Here is a 17,289-nt window from a genome sequence, read left to right as displayed (position 1 = left end):
AGGATCCACATGTGCTCATCAATTATGATTTTTTTTTTACAAGACAATGGGTCAAATCACACAAGAACTTCCAAATCTTACTTTGGGCTTGGTCTTAATTTCTGTCAACAAAATAGTAGTGTGTTCTCACAACTTTGTTAAGAAAAGCTTAAACTGATTATCATCAAAATAGACAGATGTGCAAGCAACTTTAGTGACAAGCAAAGCTATAAACTTTGTTTTAATCAGTTTAAAGACAGTGACAGCATTTGTATCTCTAGCCAACTCACTGTTGCTTCCCTTTAGCAGGAGGTTGCAATGTCCCTTTCCAACAGAAATAAGGGAATAAGGCCATGTGTGTCTTAATCATATAATTCACTCTGTAAAAATTACTAGATCTTGCTTCAGTTGTTGCAGAGACACTTTGAAGTTTGAAGATAAGGAAATAATTCTTTTCTTGTGGTTGGCAAAACCTAATTGCTAAGACTTGGTAAAGGTTGCATTTCAGACCCAAAGACATGCCTTCACCTGTTCTAGCCCCAAATGCCAGCAGTTTCATTCTTATTTCAACTAGAGAGCCCTAGCTTTCAGCTTTACCCTTTTCTTGTTTGCTTTAGACAATGCCCAAAGTTCTATGTGATTGCTAGTCTTTTATTTTGGATATAATCCAAAGGAAAAACCCTTCATCACCACTACACATTGGAAACCTTTGAGGTCCCGGCCCCTTGCCCACCTGAGAGTACACCCAGCTTTGATCTTGCCGCATGCGATGTCACCCGTTGGTTTCAAACTTGTGTCCACTTGATGACATTCACAAGTTTCTCCTATCAGATGAGTGACACTACTCATGCAAAATCTTATGAAAAATTTAAAAAAAAAACAGTTTTTTCAAGATTTTATATTCAAATATCAACAAAATGAATAAATTCAAAAATAGAAAAAATATACATGTAAAAATATATAAAGGAAAAAAACTATTAATGAGCACATATAACTATTGAAGTAGATTGGGAGATTTACCTTTATGCAAAATTATGAAAAGCATTATATGACTGACAGAGATGCATCATTACGCCAAGACGGCTGGCATGGATATTGCAGTTTTTTTTTTTTTTGAGAAAATTCCATTTTAGGGGCCTACCTTTTGTCCCTAATTAGAAACATGGGCCACACTTTTCTGAAGTTTCTGATATGGACCATTGGTTTCCTGAAAACTATCAAATGGGGACCTCAGTTTAACATCCATCATCTTGGAAAATGTGATTTTTTTTATTTCATGTATTTTTTTTTTTTGCAAATGAAAAATACACATTCATCCTCAAAAAAAATAAGACCTGAGTTATATGTAATAATAAATGCAGCCCTTTGATAGACAGTTTCCAGAAAAACAGACGCCCATATCATGAATTTTAAAAACGTGAGTCCTATATTTATAATTAGGGGCGAAAAAATGCCCCTAAATAAAAAATTCCCGTTCTTTTTCCAAATTGGATTTTTTGGCAGACACGCCCACCATACTATATCGAGAAACATATTAACTATAGTTCCTGTATACATCAACGCTTAGAGAGTGCAACCTACAGATCTATCGGTCATAAAACTCATTTTCATAAGAATCAATTGTTTATAACAAAAATATCAAAGATACTATCATTCCTTTTAAAAGAATTCAGTCCTAGCAAGTTGTCCTTTTATTATTACAGACATTTTATGAACTTTAAGGGATACTGTTGCAAGTACTTATGGGATGTGCATGAAATGACTAATTTATGGCTGGTTTGGCGTCTATCCATCTAACCATGTCACCTCTCTTGTCCTCAAGTCTGTCCATTACATATGAAACTAGTTATAGTACTCATCTACAGTTATTCTTTGAATTTTATATGCATTATGATGGATGAGAATAGTAATTGACCACGTCATCTTATCCTACAATCCAAAGTACAATGATAACAATACAAGAAGGAATCAACTTCTATTTTTAGCTCAACTTTCTGTGGATGAATGATAAGAAGGAAATAAACGTAGACCCCCTTCCCTTCGAATTGAAAACAACTTGTCCTAAACCTATTGAATGTGGTCTTGTATAGCTCCTAGCCTCTAAGGAATATAATATATAATGTATATATATTATAGGGGTAACTAAAATATGATTACCAACCAAATACTTTTACTGGTAAGAACCAAGATTTTCATAAGTTTTTTTTTATTATTTTAAAATTTTATTGTACGGATGTGATCTCGATGCTTGGTTTTATAGAAACAGACTCTTGGATCATCCAATTACGATGTATAAGAAGGATCTTTTAAGGATTGAAAATCATTGGCCTAGAATTTTTATAAATATTTAGGCATAAAACAATTTCTTTCTTGATCCGATTAGGATGATCCAATAGTTGATTCCTAGCAAAATGAACAAGGTTAGATTTGCAAAGAAACATATGAAAATCTAGATTCATACCAGCAAACATATTTGGTTGGTAAACATATTCCAGTTGGATGTGTTTGGCACGAGAACTGAAATATGAGAACTAGAAATATGGGTATTTTCAACACTTTTTTTACAAATCCAACCATGTGGATGTGTTTGGCATGGTGAATTTGCTAAGAATCCACCATTGGATCATGTATTTTCGATTAAAAATATGGTTTTTAAATTTTTGAATATTTATGAAGATTGAGCCATTGATTTTAAAGCCTTAAAAATCTCATTTATGCATCAAAATTAGATTATTCAAGGGCGGGCTCTTGTAAAACCAAGCATGTAGATCACATCATATTAGATTCAAGAGAAAAGAATAAAAAATCCATGATATGAGAACGAGAGATATGAGAACTAATGTGCGAACCACGATTTTCATGGATTTTTTGTGCTTTTCTCTTGAATCTAATCGTATGAGAACTAATGTGTGAACCACATTTTTCATGGATGTGTTGTTTTTTTCTCTTGAATCTAATCATACGGATGTGATCTACATGCTTGATTTTATAAGTACCCGCTCTTGAATAATCCGATTGTGATATATAAACGAGATTTTTTGAAGGCTTTAAAATCAATGACTCATAATCTTCATAAATATTCAAGCATTCAAAAATTGCATTTTTTCATCAAAAATACACAATCCAATGGTTGATTCTTAGCAAATTCACCATGCCAAGCACATCCACATGGTTGCATTGGCAAAAAAAAAGAGCAGTTAAAATGATGAAAAGAGTAGTTTGTTGATGAGTTATATCCAGCTAGAAGAAAGAAGTAGATCTTAAACGTCAACTCTAACTTTCTTAATTACTTGTATGGTGGGGAAGGGATCACATGGCTTTAATTAATGACCCAAACTAGATACATGTTTTGAATTGGTTTTATGATGCATATGTGTCCAAGGTTAATTAAACGGGTGATTTCCCACCTCTTCATTACTGCAGTTGCCAAAGACGGGCATGGTACTGGTATGCGTATGCCGTATTGGTATGGTAGCTTAGGGCTTAAAAAGTTTTAGTGCCCTTTTATTTGAAACACATATTTATATGATTCTAATCAAAATATCGATACCAGTTTCTAAAAGAATTAGCACAAGTTTCTAAAAAGTCCATACAATGTTATATTTTTATAAAGATACTTATACATTAAAATATGAAAAAATAACATGTAAATAAATCGTTATTATCTAATAAATATTTCAGAAATTAAGAAACCAAATTGATATTCATTTAAAATGTAATAAAAACATGTTTCAATGTAAGATGGTACTCATTTCTTAAGTAATTGAAACGAGTTTCTTAAACATTTGATAGTTTTGTTTATGGTTTCAGAGATGAGTTTCATACCAGTATCTAATACTGGTACACCTGATATGTGATAGACCAGGGTGTATCAAGAACCATCGCAACTATGGTAATCAGTGTCTATCTCATAAGTTTTTTTCTTTCATTCAAAAAAAGGCTGTGTACGTTTTCCTAGTTGTGGAAGTAATTATTCTTCAATATATATATATATATATATATATATATATATATATATATATATATTGACGAATAATTAACAAATCATGTGTAACTAAGCTTGTGTAGTTAATCTATATATAATTGCAAAGTATGTGGTCTAATTGGGTTAAGAAAAATTAAGGCAGCTTGATGTTGACCGAATGCCAAACCTTGGAATGCAACATGTTCAGTAGAAATTATGTTTAAGATAGATTTCACTCACAACTTTGATTTAGGCTCCGTTTGGGATCCTTGCATTGGAATAGAAATTGGCATCATTTTCATATATTTGCCAAAATAGAGTTTTTTCAAAATATGGTATTTGCTAAAATGCGATGTTGGGGATGACGCTGCTAAAAACATCCTCTCGTGGATGGTGTTGAAATGTGGTGTTAGTGTTGCCAACTCCATCCGTCTGCAATACCATGAACAATATAGGTATTGTGTTTGGCTCGGCTCAGCTCAGCTCATATCATCTTGTGAGAAAGTTTTAAATGATATGGCTGGAAATTTGTGTTCCCTTTCTGATGGGATCCTGTATTAGGTATTTGAGGTATAGGTTGAAGCCACACTTGAGCTTTGGTTCTCTCTCATTTATTCGTTTGGAGAGGTTATATGCGTGTACTGATTTTGGAGATGGGGAACTTTGAGGGTGTGTTTGATTGCTTCTGATCACAGATCTGTGGTTATCTGAGATTCTAAGATCTCTACCAAGGATCCTAGGAAAGACAATCGAGACAGAGATCTGTGTATTTTGGGGGGAGTATCTCATACCATCGAGTTTTTGATCTTCTGTTTGCAAAACTGTAGTATCTGACAAGCGCCTGATCAGGGCAGATCTGACCTTTGGATCTCACATTTTAGTTAGTCAAGCGTGCCCTAATCTTCCTATGCTTGTTACCTTGGTGCTTACGGAGATAAATATAGAGGCAACTGTAAATACGATACAAGGAGTTGGCCGCGGGAATGTGCCCATAAAAATACTTGGCAAACAAGCACGCGGTTATCGTGAGGTTGGATTAAGGTATTAAAGGATTTTGCATAGAGTGCGAAAGTGAGTTTTAGAAAATAGTAGCTTGACTAAATTTTGGAAGGATCCTTAGTTGCATGAGCAACCACTTAGACAAAAAAAAATTAAATCAAAGAAACCACGTTTGGGATCGAAGACCTCATCGCGTTGGCTCAGCCTGCTATACCTTATGTCGTTGCTCCAGAGGTGTCACTATAAGGGATCAATAGCAGTGACTCTTTTCTAACTAAAAAAAAACCTTGCTACTATTGATAAAGCAATAATGGCAAGATTCTTGTCCCCCTATTAGCTTCATCAGTAATAGCGAGCCATGAATTTCGCCGCTATTATTTTACTACGGTCATGAATATTGTTGTTATTAACTTCATCAATAATGGCGAGCTGGATATCCCTTGGAATTCTTTGCCCATGCACACATCTCATTGTTATATGTTGTCATTATAGAGTGATGTGAGTATTGTAAAAAATGCACCTCAAGGCACAAAAAGTGTGTCTTGCCTTGAGGCGAGATATATCATCGTTATTGATCTTTAACAAGAATATATAACGGCCAGAGAAACACTACAAGAATTCTGCGGATTAGCGACGGACGTTATCCGACGATAATCCATTGCAAATCCGTCACTAATCCATTTAGCGATGGATTGGCAATGGCTTAGCGATGGATAGCATCCGTCGCAATTTCCTGGTCGCTAATTAGCGATAGAACTGATTTGTCGTTACTTTCATCGCTAATTCATGACGGATTAGCGAATGTCATGATCCGTCGCTAAATAAAGACTGATTTGGTTTTGCAACAGATACATATCTGTCGATAATCCGTCGCTAAAATTTAACGATGGATACATATCCGTTGCTAAATTTCGTCGCCAATTTATCGACGAATTCGCGATAGATTATATTTCATCGCAAAACATCGACTGATTCAGTTTTTGAGACAGATAAATATCTGTCGCTAAATTCATGACAGATATTATTCGTCGCTAATCCATCACAAATTTTAAAAAACATAAAAAAAAATTATTTGAAATATAAATATGGAGAAAAATTTCTCGTAATATAATCTATATAACCTGTGTATAAAAAACAAAATACACATAAAAATATATATAAAAAGCAGGTGAAACAAATTTAACACAAGTTATAAGTGAAACAAATTTAACAACCCACTACAATCCTCGTCATGTTCTAATTAGTTACAAGTGAACATATACAAAGAGTTTCGTTTGAAACAACAAGTAGATGAAACAAATTTAACACATGAATCTAATCATCACCAAAATTCGGAGCATCATCCTCTTCATTGTCTCGATCTGCCTCTTCATCCATGCCTCCATCAGGTCCTCTATGCTAATCATCTCCAGCATCCTACAAGAGAACCAAAATGTTAGTAATGATAAATAAAATATAATGAAATAAATTATATGCAATACACCTAATTTAAGGCAATCAAAGTAACATGGCTGAATGATACATAGAATAGCAATAAAGTGAAGGACATTAACAGAATTCAGATATGTGTTCTAAAGTTGACAAAAAAAATCATAGTGATTCAATCATGCAAATGTGTTCTAAGGTTGTCAAAAAACTTTCATAGTGATTCAATCATGCATATATGTGTTATAAAGCAGTCAAAAAAATTTCATAGTGATGAAATCAGGCTTATATGTGTTCTAAGGTTGTCAAAAAACTTTCATAGTAATTCAATCATGCATATATGTGTTATAAGGCAGACAAAAAACTTTCATAGTGATGAAATCATGCTTATATGTGTTCTAAGGTTGTCAAAAAACTTTTATAGTAATTCAATCATGCATATGTGTTATAAGGCAGTCAAAAAACTTTCATAGTGATGAAATCATGCTTATATGTGTTCTACGGTTATAAAAAAACTTTCATAGTAATTCAATCATGCATATATGTGTTATAAGGTAGTCAAAAAACTTTCATAGTGATGAAATCATGCTTATATGTCTTCTAAGGTTGTCAAAAAAAATTTATAGTGATTCAATCATGCATACATATGTTCTAATACTATTAATAAAAATTCATAGTGACTCAATCATGCATATATGTATTCAATCATGCATATACTAGCTTGAAATCTAACGACATAAAACAAATGACATAAAATTTTATACCTGACAGGCACCGGTGCTCATGTTGAATGCGGACGAAGTTCTCCTATCTCGAAAAAAGTTGCACAACTCATTATGGACAAGGTTGAGAATGACTTCATGTAAAAAGTCATGCACTATTCTAAAGAAGCTGACAGACACCATCCCAAGAAACAGCAGGGTCAATCGAACGGTGGAAGTTGATGCTGACAGAAGAACTCTTAGAGCCCTGGCTACAGGAGGCAATGACTGGTGTGGTATTCATATTACTCTCAAACCCGAACACACGACCCTTTTTGGGTTCACCGGTTACAGCCACCCATGTTGTAGGATCAAAAGGCGGATGCTGAGTAGAGTCATCGCCATATCGCTCTACCATCTGCTGCTTGTATGACTCCTACAAAGTAATTATTACAATATGAATTAATAATTAAGAATTATAATATTTATGATAATGTAATTCATGATAACTTGTGTATTACAATATTTATTAATACAATAAATACATATCATTGTTGATCTCACATTCTCTTATACAAACTCTCACGTGCTCTTACGTTTATGTGTTTTAACAAATACATCCTTGTAAGGCACAATGTCTCCTTTTTCGGCTTCCTGCAAGGTTAAATGATAAAAAAATCAATTAAAAAGTATGCAAAAATACTTATAAATTTGACAATATATATTGATGAATTATCATTTTCTTCTGGTAGCTCCCAAAAGTCCTAGATTCACCTGTGTGTAGATGGGCATCGAGCATCTTCGCTCAGTTTTGTGTAGCCTTTGCTGAGCGGTTTTGAAATTCATGGCTCACCCACTTGTCGCACATTGCATCCCAATAATCTGTCATGATAGTAGAAGAGCCATGGCCCTTCCACTGCAGTGGATCATCTATCCCACCAGCTGCTTTTATTGTTGCAGTCTTTATATTATGCAGCATGTTGGCAAATTGACTGGCAGCCACATTCTGCCACACTAGCCTCACATCCTACTCCTCCTTCGCAATCGTGAAGTGATTCAAAGCCTATAAATAATTTTAGAAAGTTAGTACACATGACTATAACAAAAAATTAAAAATGAAACACATTAGCTATGATAAACGATTGTATACCATGAATGAGGATCATAATCTTTTCAACACTTCCTTCGGGTACTCTTTTCATTGAGCGACTGATCCTGAAAGATGTTGAATTAGTGACTTCTTAAGTGTATGCCTTACAAATTGAACCCTCCACCCTTGCTTTATTCTGAACCTTTTGTTTTAGGTCAAACATGCATCTGTCAAGAATATACATCTCGTAATACAATAAATTCCCAATAGCATTAGAGAAAAAAATATAAATAAAAATATACCTTTCAAATGGGTACATCCACCGATATTGCACAGGACCACCAAATTTAAGTTCATATGGCAAATGTATGATCACATGTTCCTTAACATCGAAAAATGTTGGCGAAAATATCTTCTCTAACTAACAAATAGTAGTGACGATAGAATCTTCAAGATTCTTTACCTCAGTTACTACAACTTCATATGCACACAATGTTCTAAAAAATTTATTCAACTTAGATAATACCCCTCATATAGGTTTACCTAGCATATTGTGGAATGCTAAGGGGATCAATCGTTGCATAATGACATGACAATCATGGCTTTTCAACCTATATAATTGTTCATTGTCTATCTTCACAGCCCAAGCAATGTTAGAGACATTTCCATCTGAAAATCTCAACTATCTCAACCACTGACATACATGTTTTACTTGATCTGGTCCAAGCACGTACTTTGCCTTTGGTTTCAGTACTTTGCCATTGTACTCTTGGAGTTCTAATTCTGGTCTTTTACATATCACTTTTAAATCTATACGGGCCTTCGGATTATCCTTCGTTTTTCCTTTGACATTCATTATCGTATTGAACACATTATCAAACATATTTTTCTTCACATGCATCATATTCAAATTATGTCGTATCAATAAGGTCGGCCAATATGGTAGTTCCCAAAATATAGATTTTTTTGTCCAATTATGATCCTCCCAAAATCCAAGGAAGGGCGTGGGACTACGAGCATCTGTCAGTCTATATGGAAAGTATTGCAATCATCTTAAAATCTCTATGTCAGACAATCGTGCAGGTGGACCTTCTATTTCAGTTGTGCCTACTCGAAACACATTTCTTTGTCGTTAGAACGGATGGTCACTAGGTAGAAATCGATGGTGACAATCAAACCAACATGGCTTCCTTACATGTGTCAATCTAAAAGATTTTGTATCCTTCATGCAGTACGAACATGCCAACCTCTCATGTGTGCTCCAACCAGATAACATATCATATGCAGGAAAGTCACTAATTGTCTATAGAATAGCAGCCTTCATATTAAAGTTTTATTTTTTATGAGCATCGTACGTGAAAACACTATCATCCCACAATATTTTCAGTTCATCAATCAATGACCTTAAATATACATCAAGATTTTGGCCCAGAGACGTCAGACCAGGGATCAATAGAGACAAGAAAAGATTTTGGTGCTTCATACACAAGCTTGGAGGAAGGTTGTATGGGGTGACAAATACTACCCAACATGAGTATGAGGTTGATCTACCCCCAAATGGATTAAATCTATCTGTACATAAATCGAGCCTAACATTTCTCACTTCCATTGCGAAGGTCTGATGAACACGATCAAAGTGCTTCTAAGTTTTTGCATCAACAGAATGCGTGATCTTATCTTCATCATGTCAAACTTTATTTGCATGTCATCTCATGTGTTTAGTTATCCTCGAAGACATATACTAATGTTTGTAGATTTGATGAAGGCGCTTTATAGGCCAGTGATATTGAGAATGAAAAGAGTGGTTATTACTTAGGGCATAGTCACTAATAGCTAAGCCGGCTAGTCAAAGGCCTAAGTCAAGCCTGCCCATTGACCGGGTCGGGCTGGCTCGACCCGCCCATGATCCAGCTTAGGGATGGCAGTGGATCGGGGGGAAACGAGGCCCTGCCCCACTTCACCCCATTTGGACCAGGGATGAAGGACATGAAACGGGGATGGAGGTTAAAATCAAAACCCGTGCAGAGATAGACTTATGCTTTCTCCCGCCCAGCCTTGTCGTGCCCCACCCCATCCCCATTAGTAAAATGCTAAAATACTTTTTAGGGATGACATTGGACCGAGGGGAAACGGGGCATCGCCTCACCTTGCCCCGTTTGGACCGGGGATGAAAGACATGAAACAACGACGAAGGTGGGGATGGAGGTTAAAATCAAAACCTGTGATGTAGGAGGGGATGGAAGTTAAAATCAAAACCCCTGATGTAGGCGGGGATGGAGAGCAAAATTTTGAGAAGGGGCAAGGGTGGAGACCTTGTCCCATGCCCCTGCCCCGGTCCACTGCCATCCCTAGTCCAGCCCTACCTATCACTAGGTGAGCCAGCAACCTAAAATAGACTCAATAATTATAGGTAAGATTTGCAACAAATTGACAAAATCATCCTCCTAAGCCAAGAAATTATGGGAAAGCGTAATTACTACTAAAAGTGAAAAACATTTGTTGCACGATAGCCTAATCACCTACTGTGACTTACTTCTTGGAACAAGAATACTGGCACAGTTCTTATGTTTTGCTTGCAATTTGTTTTCTTGTTGGCGTGAGAGAGAGCACTATCCCAACCTCACAACGTATATAATAGAGTTTTAGTGACCAAAAGTTTTGGACACATTTTACGATCAACTAATCAATTATATATATATATATATATATATATATATATATATATATATATATATATATATATATATATATATATATATATAAGTGCACACATTTCAGGCTAAAGGCCTTTTGGGTGGACACGCGGTGCAACAGGCCATTTGACCTTTATAAGTCATCCACCATTATGCATAATGAGTGTCGGATGACTATCTGCCGTCTGCATAATGAGTGGCAAAAAATTTGCTGTTTTTATCAAAAAATGTCTTTAGGAGGAACCATCGCTAAAGACCAAAAAATTTAAAAAATTAAAAAATTAAAAAATAAAAAATTAAAATAAAAGCAAAAATATGGCAAAATCGGATACGCAGCATATATCCGGCCCTGCGTCCAAGGATTGGGCATTCGATGACACATGTTTTCATATATATATATATATATATATATATATAAGATTCTTCCTCGAGATCAGTGTGTTGCTTGTCTTGGAATCATTTCTCTTGTATGGAATTGATCTTTGACAAAAAAAAATTGATCCTCCAAATAACAGGACCAAACCCCGTTGTTTTGACACTTGGCCATGCTCTGTTTCTCTTTCTATTTGAAACTAAGACATGTGGTTGTTCGTCGAGCCCTTCATTCTTTGGAAGAGGTTGTTGCTTGACTGTTGGGTTCCGTTAGGACCTTTAAAAAATCATACTTGAAAGTATTCTTTATTTTATTTGAACCGTTAGATGTGTTTAGCATTATTTACTCAATAGAAAGCATGCATTCAATTAAGACTTTTATGCTCAGATGTGTATTTTAAAGATGTAAAAAATCAATATTATACTAAAATTTGATGACAAAATATTTATATTTTTACATTAAATCTATTTGAAAAAAACTTGTTTCTTAGTAAATAGGCAATGATAAACATATCTAACCATTCAAATCTAGCAAAAAATACTTAAGTTGTGAAAAAACCAAGTTGTGTTCGCATGGTTAAGATGAGCTCGAAGAGCTCATGCTTCATTACAAGTTGTGTTCGCATGGTTAAGATGAACTCGAGATATCAATGAATATCATACGATTGCCGCAATTCAAGATAAGCGGCTCAGCTTACTAATGAAAAGCTACAAACATTACATTATAGCAATGCCAAGCCGTGAGCTACTCCCTACCCATAGAAAGAGGTTGCTTTCGAATTAGTTATAGAGGCACCTTTACCTGTGTGCATATGAATAGCACCCTTTTAGGTTAGATAAGGAGTTGTTGATGCAATACTAGACTCAACTTGTTGAGGGAGGGTGAAAGACCCAAGTTGTGTTCGCATGGTTAAGATGAGTTTGAAGAGCTCATGCTTCGGTATAGGAGTACCTGCAAGTGATACTATGCTAAGTCGTGAAGACTTGAGCTATGATCCAAAATGGATGTTTTCAACTGCGATCCTTGAATAACCAATTGTGTTTTAATATATTATACTTTTTGTAACTGGAATGCTTTTCTACTAGTTTGGTAGGATACTAACCTTATCTTTTTGAAATTTAGGTAGCTGACCTACTATGCGAGGTATGGACCAGAGTGGCATCAAGATCCAGGGTTTCACTAGAACTTACGTTGACTATGTTTTTATGATACTGTTTTACCAAGCAATATGATTTTGTAATAAAAACTTGTAAATAAAATATTTTGGTTTATTTAATATTCAAGTATGTTGCCAGATACATAACTGTGCCCCCCCCCTCTCCCGACGTTTTCTAAATCGATGACTAACCATCGTCTTTCTGCTGTATTAAAAAAAAATAAGTCTGATATTTAAACTAGTATTGGTTTTGAAAATCTGGGGCGTCACACTCTTGATAATACCTCACACTACACACTAGAAGAGGAGATTGAAAGCTTCACAAAAGCTCCAAGGAAAAATCATTGAAGGGGGAGAGAGAGCAAGAACAAAGAGGGATTTTCGAAAATAGGAAAGAAAATGATCCCTCTTCACCTTTTTGACACATATTTATAGAGTTAGCCTAGGTTTTGAAATAGGTGTGTGGCTAAGATTAAAAGTGTAAGATGGAGGGTTGAGATGAAGTCAAGTCATTCTCTCAAAAATATTTTTTAATGTAGGATCCAAGTCAAAAAGCACATATAAATTTTTCAAAAACAGAAAAATATTCTTTATGTTTTAGAAAAGGCTTTATCTACTTTGGGATAAGCCTTGGGATCTTTTTCCTAGGACCCTTGGAATATGCATGAGAAAAAAGATCCTCTTATGCATTTCCTAATGCATCTCCCCTCCCCACGTGCACATGGCATAGGGGAGGGCTCACATGCAAGGTCAACCTGTCACCTTAGGTTTGGGTTGGATCCAAACCCAATCCAACTCCAAACCCAAACCAATATGTTTTCTTTAATATACATTATATCCATTAATATTTTTTTCTTCATATATATATGGTTATTTGATCTCTATGTCCTTTTTTATTGGATCTCCAATTAAACCCAGATCCAATTGGTATGAATCCAACCCATTAAGAATTAAAATAATCGATATATAGAATTTTCTCTACAAATATATGTTTTTTATTTGATTAAATTACATATAAATTATGTTCTGACAGTGTAGTTAGCCAATCTAAGCAATTTAAATTGACCATATGATTAATAATTTATTTATAAGCTTACCCATAATTATCAATTGTACTGAAAATAAGCCAAAAAAGTCGGAATTAAATCCCTAATCACTCACATACGTCAATCAAACAAGAAATCAAAATTTTCTTTGATCAAGAATTTTCATTAACAATTCCAAAAAATTTGTGGGTCTTACAAAAGTACATGGCCATCGACTGGTGGTTCCACCACTGACTCCCAAACGTGGGTCGATGAGGGAGGGTGCCCAAACCCTAACCCCATATGTCCTCCTTTCTCTCTTGTATCGTCTTCATTTCACCTAGTCGGCAACCATGAGGGTTGTCACCGACTACCTCTGATCGACGACAAGTTCGGTCGATCGCTGCCTCACCACCTGACGTCCCTCCACCCATACCTCCTCACTCTCTCAATTTTCAATCTTTCCAACAAAATACAATGAAGATCGGGGCTCCCATCGGTTGAGGTCTGATGAGCAACTTGTCATCGGTGGGAGAGCCCCCACCGATCGCTAGTTTGGTGGTGATGGGTGGTTCTCCTCCCAACCCTTGCCCTATTCTCTCTCAACCCATCGTGAATGGTGGGTTGTTTGAGCGGACCAGTTCGTTTCATTGAACCCACCATTCACTCCCTCATGCCCTTTTTTAAGTTGCTCCGAAACTAGTTTAGAGTTTTAGAATCAATTTCAAGTCCCTTTAACCCATTTAAACCCAGGTTTGGATCCTAATCTCACCCAGTCTGACGTGAATCTGACCCTAAACCCACTCCCAGCCCAATTGCCTCCAAATGACTACCAAAACTATAAGGGTTGATTCTATAATTCATATTTCAGTTATGAACCACCAAATCAATCTCAATACCATTTTTTTGACCCACCTAACCCATACTTGGACCCACTCTTATCTCAAAATTCATCTAGTTGGACCCAGTATGATCCAAACACCCATTATGAACAACCTACCTATTTAGACCCACCAGATTCTACTTAAATCCCTCGTCATATATATCTAGATCTTAGCCTAGTCCAAGATTCACAACAAGGCCAAACACTTAAAACTTGTACAAGCCCCATAACCTAAACATTCATAAAAATCTCCAAAACAATGGCTAGAGCATTAGATTTATGCTGAATATAGTGAAGAGTTTCATATTCTAGAGTTCACAGTTTGCTGCAATTCAAAAACATTCTTTGATTGGATTCAAGCAATGGAGCGGATCTTTGAGGAGAACCAGATCCTGGAGTATCGAAAAACACTCTTGACCAAGCTTCCATTGCTTCAGGAGGCTAGAAGCTGGTTCACAGACATGCAACTTGCTCATATGAGAAGAGGGGATAGTTATCCTGTATGGATCAAGTTGAAGCAAATGATGCAGGTATGTTTCTTAGGTCTACTACCCCTTACTTTTAGCCCAAAGATATCAAAAATTGGTTAGAATCCATCCTAAAAGTAGATCCAAAATCGTGTAATGAGTCCAAATCTACTTTGTTGGATATTTCTAAACCCATCTTGGACCCTCGAAACCCCATATCTAAAAACCCTATCAAGAAACCGAACCCAAGTTCATCTGACCTAGTCCCGAAAGAATCAATTCATTTATCACCTCCTATCCAAACTCAAACTTTATCCCTACCCACTTCACCTAAACTAAGTCTATCCCAAAACCTAAGCCTACTTAGGGTGCAACATCAGCAACATGTGAAACATGGGATGAGGAGCCAAAGATCTAGATTATTTGTTTGTATACTACAAATTGGATCAAACCAGCTTTGAATCCATTCGATCTAGATCTTTAAAAAGTAGCAGTCAAGAATCATAGATAGTTCATAAAGAATGTTTCAGGTTTTCAAATAGATATTGGAGTAGGTCCTGTTTGGTCTACTTAGTTTGTGGTGCGATATGAGGATCCGGTTTCGTATTATGGGCCCATAACCCATAAGGTGGAATGGGATTGAAAAAAATGTAAGCGGGATCACCAAATTTATTTAAGGTTTTTATTTGGATTTTTTGAGAATTGAATCTTTTTTATGGAATGGATATATCTCAGACCTAAAGTAGGCATAGGGTTTATTGTGTTTTACTACAAATACTCATTATATGGATTTGAGGGAAGGCAGAGAGTCGATAAATGAAATTCTTATTTTCGTTGAGTTTATGCAATTTCTTTCAGTATTTTCTATTTTTTTGGTTTTGGTGCATAAAAGTAAGGTAACATAATTTACATCACTTATTTAAACCCTAAATAAGGATTAAGTTTGAGTTTTGTTGCAAAATCATTCTTGGTTGTTTTAGAATCCAATTTATACCTAAAGAAATTGGTAATTAAAATCCATACCTGTGGTTAGTTCTAAGCAGCTTCCATTTCATTCAATTTTTTTTTTATTTTAGCTTTTATTTAGAAAGAAAGACAAATATACCATTCATAACAAGAATCAACATCTAATTTCCTTTTTTTTCGCCCTCTTCACTTTCTTTTTTAATTTCATAATTCGAAAATCATACCATAACCCATCTTCTTCCTGTGAACGCATAGCCTTCCATCTACAACCACCAAGGTTACAAACCATCCATGGATCTCTTGTTGGACCTCTTCATAATATTTTGGATTAAGATCAAATTCTGATCTATTTTTCACTTAGGATCTAATATAGCTTGCACATTTTACATTTAAAAACCTTGATTTGGGTGTTCTTTCATCATATCCAATATTGTCATTTATATTTTGCATTAGGATTCAATTTTACATCATCAAATCATCATGGTGCCATGCAGGTAGTGAGACCCAGTTTTTTTCATCTACCACTTTTCATGTTTAGATCCTTTCCTACCTCCGTCTGCATGAAAGCATTCTCACTGTAAGGGTTAGATTTGGATTTTAGGCAGTCTGTCATTTTACCGGAAGCAGATCAAGTCATGCTGAACATGAGCGTTTTTTATCATGCCAACATCGTGGCCATCCGATTTGCATTTTAAAAAGCTAAAAAGTCAACAAAACCACGTGGCATTCATCCAAAATGCAAACAGAAGGCCACGATGTCGGCATGAGCAAAAACCCTCATGTTCAGCATGACCTGATATGCTTCCCATTTTACCAATATATTATATATAATATGCATTATATGATATTTTTTATTTTTAGATAATTCAAGAGAAAACCCCCACCACTGACAGCACCTTGGCTGGCCTCCGGTTGGTAAAACCCTTAAAGTCCCCGCTGCCCACTGGGAGTACACCCAGCTTCGACGGTGCGGCAAGGGACACCACCCGTGGGTTTCAAACTTGTGACGTCTTGGCGACTTGGTGACATTCACAAGTCGCCCCTACCAGATGAACGGAGCCCTTGTGGGCTAATGTATAATTTTATTAATACATGTATAACCATATTATAAAATATAATAGAAAATGCAAAAATTCAGAAAAAAACCAAGATAATTTACGTCCACAGATCAAATAAATGCACTCACTAGAATGTACGTAGTATGTACAATGTATATAAAGAACCAAGCTGTACAATATTTTGTGTAGATTAAACACTGATCCAGGACTAATATGATTTAATTGTGAAGACCAACATTCAGTTGGCAAGTCCAAGCATGAATCAGGGCGGACTGGTCACCTTGACCAACAACATGGATCTGGAGCTATCCTTATCAGAGTCAACTCATTTGATATGGAGCTGGAACTGTTCATCCACGATGAGAGAACCGATGCAAATTGGATCCGAACAGCTCAAATAGTTCTTCTAGACAAAAGGCTTAAACAGGGATTATATGGATTGCTTAGACATTCACAGCAACAACTAGAACATTTAGGGGACAATTTGTAGACTTGGTCCAGGACTTGACT

Source organism: Nuphar pumila, chromosome 5, assembly GCF_984573655.1.
Source record: "Nuphar pumila chromosome 5, dmNupPumi1.hap1.1, whole genome shotgun sequence".
NCBI classification, from domain to species: domain Eukaryota; kingdom Viridiplantae; phylum Streptophyta; class Magnoliopsida; order Nymphaeales; family Nymphaeaceae; genus Nuphar; species Nuphar pumila.
Note: the sequence above shows the minus strand (reverse complement) of the source record.